The following is a 5,833-nucleotide window of genomic DNA, read 5'->3' on the forward strand; positions in this document are numbered from 1 at the left end:
CTAATGACGTGAATAGTGTTGCACGTTCTATGGGTGTGGACATGAGTATGATATGTATCTGTCATTATAATGTCATAAGTATTTTCACTGCTCTAAAACGCTTCTGTACTCTGTGAATATTCATCTCCCCTTTCCCCCAAACTCCTCGCAACCAGTGATCTTTTTCTTGTCTCCATCATTTTGCCTTTTCCAGGATGGCATGTAGTTGGAATCTATTTTTCTTTTTTTCCTTGAAAAGAGAGGTTCAAAGCCTTTACGTCTATGAGACCACCCATGGCCCAGCCATGCACGGACTGTTCAGGCTCTCGGTGGCAAACTCCCCCACTAAATGTTGCAGCTTTTCTTCCAGTTCTGAGCCCTGTCCCTCGGTCCTGCCCAACAGCCATGTGGAGGTTCGGCAGGACACCTGTTGGGTATTTGTTCACAGGAAGGCCACGAGTTTTGTGCCCCTTGTCACCATGAACCCAGATTCCTGTTGGGTGTGTTGTAAACAGAGAGGTCATTTCTTCAGGACCCCTGTTCTGAACACATCCCTGTAACTTTTTTGGGGGGTGGGCGGGAGCATGCCTTTTGAATGTGAAATTTCTCCTGGGCCAGGGATCAAACCTGAGCCAAAGTTGCAACCTGCACCACACCTGGGGCAATATCCAATCTTTAACTCGCCACACCACACAGGAAAGTCCACCCATACGGATTTTTTTTTTTGTCTTTTTGACACTTCTAGGGCCGATCCCGCGGCATATGGAGGTTCCCAGGTTAGGGGTCGAATCGGAGCCATAGCCACCGGCCTATGCCACAGCTAAAGCAACACGGGATCCAAGCCCCATCTGTGACCTACACCACAGCTCACGGCAATGCCGGATCCTTAACCCACCGAGCAAGGCCAGGGATCGAATCTGTAACCTCATGGTTCCTAGGCGGATTCATCAACCACTGAGCCACGACGGGAACTCCCATACAACTTTTTAAACAAAGATTTTTTTTTCATTAGCATGTTGTTCACCATGTAGACAAGATAGCTGTGTTTGAAATGAAAACACAGCAACTAATTATAACCATAAAATAAAAGAACTGCAGTAGTCAAAAAGAAAGAAAAAGAGGGAAGGTAGTTTTCGTTTTTATTTTTTGTTTTTCTAGGGCTGTACCCACAGCATATGGAGGTTCCCAGGCTAGGGGTCTAATTGGAGCTGTAGCCACCAGCCTACACCACAGCCACAGCAACGGGGGATCCGAGCGGCGTCTGCGACCTACGCCATAGCTCACGGCAATGCTGGATCCTTAACTCACAGAGCGAGGCCGGAGATCGAACCTGAAACCTCATGGTTCCTAGTCGGATTTGTTAACCACTGAGCCACGATGAGAACTCCCAGGAAGGTAGTTTTCTAGAGAATACTTCCAAGATGTTCATGGCGCTTATCATATTATAAGATGATTTTTTTTTTTTACTTTTGTATTTTATGTTTTCTATGGTTAACATGAATTTTTCCATAATTAGGAAATTTTTAAAATTAAAATTACAATCTATACATACATGATTTATCGACTTTTGTAAGTATATTATGATGCATATTCCCATGTGGGTCTTCAAATTAGAGTAAACGGCAGTTTCAGAATACAGACCATAATCTAACTCCAGAAAAAATTCTATGTTAAAAAAAATAGGCCTGGAGTTCCAGTCGTGGCACAGTGGTTAACGAATCCGACTAGGAACCATGAGGTTGCGGGTTCGGTCCTTGCCCTTGCTCAGTGGGTTAAGGATCCAGCATTGCTGTGAGCTGTGGTGTAGGTTGCAGACGCGGCCTGATGGCCTGGATCCTGCGTTGCTGTGGCTCTGGCGTAGGCCGGTGGCTACAGCTCCGATTCGACCCCGAGCCTGGGAACCTCCATATGCCGCGGGAGCAGCCCAAGAAATAGCAAAAAAGACCAAAAAAAAAAATAGGCCTGAAGACCCTGGCTGTGACCCATAATTGGTTTAGCTTCCTTTTCAAAGTTGTTCGGAAAAAACATTTAGCTGTGTACAAGGTTGCTTTCCAAAATTCTAGAAGTAATGACCAGGAAGATGCTGTTTGACTATTCCAGTGAGGTATCTGAAACCAAACATTTGATCATTTGTTAATTTTTCAAAAGAAGAATTTCAAACCTCTGGTTTTCTTTCCCTGTGGTTTCTTTTCTCATCTCCCCTTGAATATCCTTGAGACACCAACAAAAACTAGCCCAAATCAAATCCAACCTCAGTTCCTTCCCATTCTCAGAATTTTCCTCCTCCTCTCCTCTCACCCTGGAATTAAAAGCTGAGCTTGATTCTCTCCAGGAATATCGGTCAGATCTGGAGGGGATTTCACTGCTCCTAGGAAGGCACTAGACCAAGGTCACATTCGCAGAGCTAAGTGGAAGTCAGCCAGGCAAAAGGAGAAAACTCTCAGGAAGAGCAGGGTGACAATAATGGCGCCGTAGAGCAGAGGAGAGATTAGCAGCTGAGTGTAAATTTGGCAGGGTGTCTAAAGGGGATTTGTAGGAAAGTTTGCCCTGTAAGGTGCTGCATCCCCCAGCCCCACCCCAGTGCAGCCCTCCACCCTTATTCCCAAACCTCCAAAAACCTCAGTCCTCCATTTATTGGCTGTGTGGCTCTGAGCAAATATTGATTTACCTCCCTGTTTATTGACTTCCTCATCTGTAAAACAGGGATGTGGTCACGCCCGCTTTTGTTGTCAGGATTAATTGAATCAATCCTGTTCCATCACTGAAACAATGCCCATTGTAAGAGCTACACAGCTATGTATGAGTTAGCTACTGTTTTTCTGAGCCCTCATAGTCCAACTAAAGCTGCTTTTAATGTACCCTGAGCAGACTGGCTCAAAAGTAATCCTGTAGAATTTTTTTTTTTGTCTTTTTAGGGCTGCACTTTTGGCACATGGAGGTTCCTGGGCTAGGGGTCCAATCAGAGCTGTAGCTGCCGGCCTAGACCACAGCCACAGCAATGTGGGATCTGAGTCACGTCTGCGACCTACACCACAGCTCAGGGTAATGCTGGATCCTTAATCCCACTGAGCGAGGCCAAGGATTGGACCTGTGTTCTCATGGATGCTAGTCGGGTTCGTTAACCACTGAGCCACGACAAGAACTCCAGTCCTGTAGAATTTGAGCTACTATTTCAAATGAGGTGACCACCATCTCTCAGCCTTAATCAGTCACCAAGTTCTGTCGCTCCATCTTTTAAAATGCTTCCACCCTCTCCTCTCCAATGCCTTAGTTGATTCATTGACTCTTCCACAGGTGGCTGGTAAAGTCACCAATTGCTCTTCCTTTCCTCAGGACCTTCTAGCCATGAGGTCCTTCTAAATGGTGCTAGAGATTCTCTGGAGTATAGATCTGTATGCCTTACTCCTCAGCTTAAACCCCGTTGAGTATGTCAACAGTCACTGTGTTTAGCCACGCCTGCAGCGTATGGAAGATCCCAGGCCAGGGATCAAATCCAAGCCATGTCTATGACCTCTGCCAGATCTACGTCACAGCTGCAAATGCTGGATCCTTAACCCACTGCGTCAGGCCACGGATCGAACTGGCAATGCCACAGAGACAAGTGGGAACTCCAGTAGTCCACTCTTTTCAACTCAACCTCTGACCTTTTCAAGGCCTGCTATTTTCCATCAATCTACGTCATCACTATCAGCAAACACTTTGCACTGCTATGACTCCAGGACTTTCCATGCGTCGTCTTTCTCTGGATTGATCTTCCTATTATTCTTTAACTAATAAGTTGCTACTTACCTTCAAGACACTAATAAAAAAAAATCTTCCTTCTCTGTAGTTTTTCTCAGCAACTCTAGGCAAAGTTTGTCATTTCTTCCTCTCTCTTTCCATTTTACTTGGTCCATGGTCCTGCCTTTGCAGTTAACAGGGTATGCTGGAATTATGTGTTTGTGGGTCTTTCTCAATTGCCTGTGATTTACTCAGTGACGGAGGCTGTGACTACTACTGTGTTTTCCACAACCATGCCCACATGCCTAGCCCATCAAAGATGTTTAGAAACAGTGTGACCAGTGGATGAACGAATAAATGAGTGGATCAGAATAACACCCCAGGTGACACTGACATTGATGGGAGAGTAAATACAGTTTTTAAAAAAGTAGCAAATAGGATTCAAGGTCCACCACTGTGACTTGGGGCTTGTGACTTGGGGCAAATTTCTTATTCTTTGTGCCTCAGTTTCCTCATCTACAAAATGGCAACAATAAACCCTTATGGTTGTGTGATGATTAAATTTATTTATAAATGTAAAGTGCTTAGAAGAGTACCTGCCATATAGCAAGAACTCTGTATATATTAGCTGTTGTTTGGAGAGAGAGAATCACTGTAAACTCCACAAGAGCGAGACTAAGCCTTGCTTTTCCAGTTCATTCCTTACATCTGCTACAGTGCTCCATGGAGAAGAGCCACTCAGTAAAGACTTTTGAATGAATATCAAAGTAATAAAAAAAAGAACAAAAGGGAAGAGAATGAAAAACTAAAAAGGCCACATGGGAGTGCATTTGGCACAAAGAACACAGATGTGGCCAAGTCACCTTAGGTCCTCAACACTGGGCTGGGTGATGAGGTGTACTTAGAGTTCCTGAACCTTTTATTTAATCCTCATGGGAACTTTGCACGCCTCGGTCAAAGTGTTCATTTTAAAGACAGTGAGGAGGAAAGATGTACTGTATACAAGGAGGGATTTATTTTAATTTTATTTTTAAGGATTTTTATTTTTTCCATGATAGTTTACAGTGTTCTGTCAATTCTCAACTGTACAGCAAAGTGATCCAGTCACACACACACATACATTCTTTTTTCTCACATGATCCTACATCAGGCTCCATCACAAGTGACTAGATATAGTTCCCAGGGCTATACAGCAGGATCTCTTTGCTTATCCATTCCAAAGGCAATAGTTTGCACCTATTAACCCCAGATTCCCAGTCCATCCCACTCCCTCGCCCTCCCCCTTGGCAACCGCAAATCTGTTCTCCTAGTTCATGAGTTTCTTTTCTGTGAAAACATTCATTTGTGTCGTATATCAGATTCCAGATATAAGTATCATATGGTATTTATCTTTTTCTTTCTGACTTACTTCACTCAGTATGAGAGTCTCAAGTTCCATCCACGTTGCTGCAAATGGCATTATTTTGTTCTTTTTATGGCTGAGTAGTATTCCATTGTGTATATATACCACATTTTTTTCCCCACTGTACAGCATGGGGACCAAGTTACACATACATGAATACATAATTTTTCCTCCCATTGTCGTGTTGTGATGTGAGTATCTAGACATAGTTCTCAGTGCTACACAGCAGAATCTCATTGTAAATCCATTCCAAGAGCAATAGTTTGCATTTGTTAACCCCAAGCTCCCAATCCCTCCCCCTCCCTCTTCGTATGTTATTTGTCTTTCTCTGACCTATTTCACTCAGTATGAGTCTCTAGTTCCATCCATATTGCTGCAAATGGCATTATGTTGTTCTTTTTTATGGCTGAGTAATATTCCATTATGTATATATACCACACCTTCCTAATCCAATCATCTTATGATGGACATTTGGGTTATTTCCATGTCTTGGCTATTGTGAATAGAGCTGCAATGAACATGCAGGTACATGTGTCTTTTTTAAGGAAAGTTTTGTTCAGATATATTCCCAAGAGTGGGACTGCTAGGTCATATGGTAGTTCTATGCAGAAATTTCTAAGGTACCTCCACACTGTTCTCCATAGTGGCTATACTGGCTTAAATTCCCACCAACAGTGCAGGAGGGTTCCCTTTTCTCCATAACCCCTCTAGCATTTGTTATTTGTGGACTTA

At 43.6% G+C, this 5,833-nt stretch overlaps 1 non-coding gene across 1 annotated transcript; it reads right to left on the reverse strand.

The window, feature by feature from the left end:
* Positions 1 to 404: 404 nt before the first annotated feature.
* On the reverse strand, positions 405 to 534 carry LOC125110430 (small nucleolar RNA SNORA11). Its single transcript, XR_007130614.1, has one exon. It is a non-coding gene; the product is annotated as a small nucleolar RNA SNORA11 (small nucleolar RNA).
* Positions 535 to 5,833: the final 5,299 nt, after the last annotated feature.

The sequence above is a fragment of the Phacochoerus africanus genome, chromosome 10 (genome assembly GCF_016906955.1).
Source record: "Phacochoerus africanus isolate WHEZ1 chromosome 10, ROS_Pafr_v1, whole genome shotgun sequence".
In the NCBI taxonomy this organism is placed as follows: Eukaryota; Metazoa; Chordata; class Mammalia; order Artiodactyla; family Suidae; genus Phacochoerus; species Phacochoerus africanus.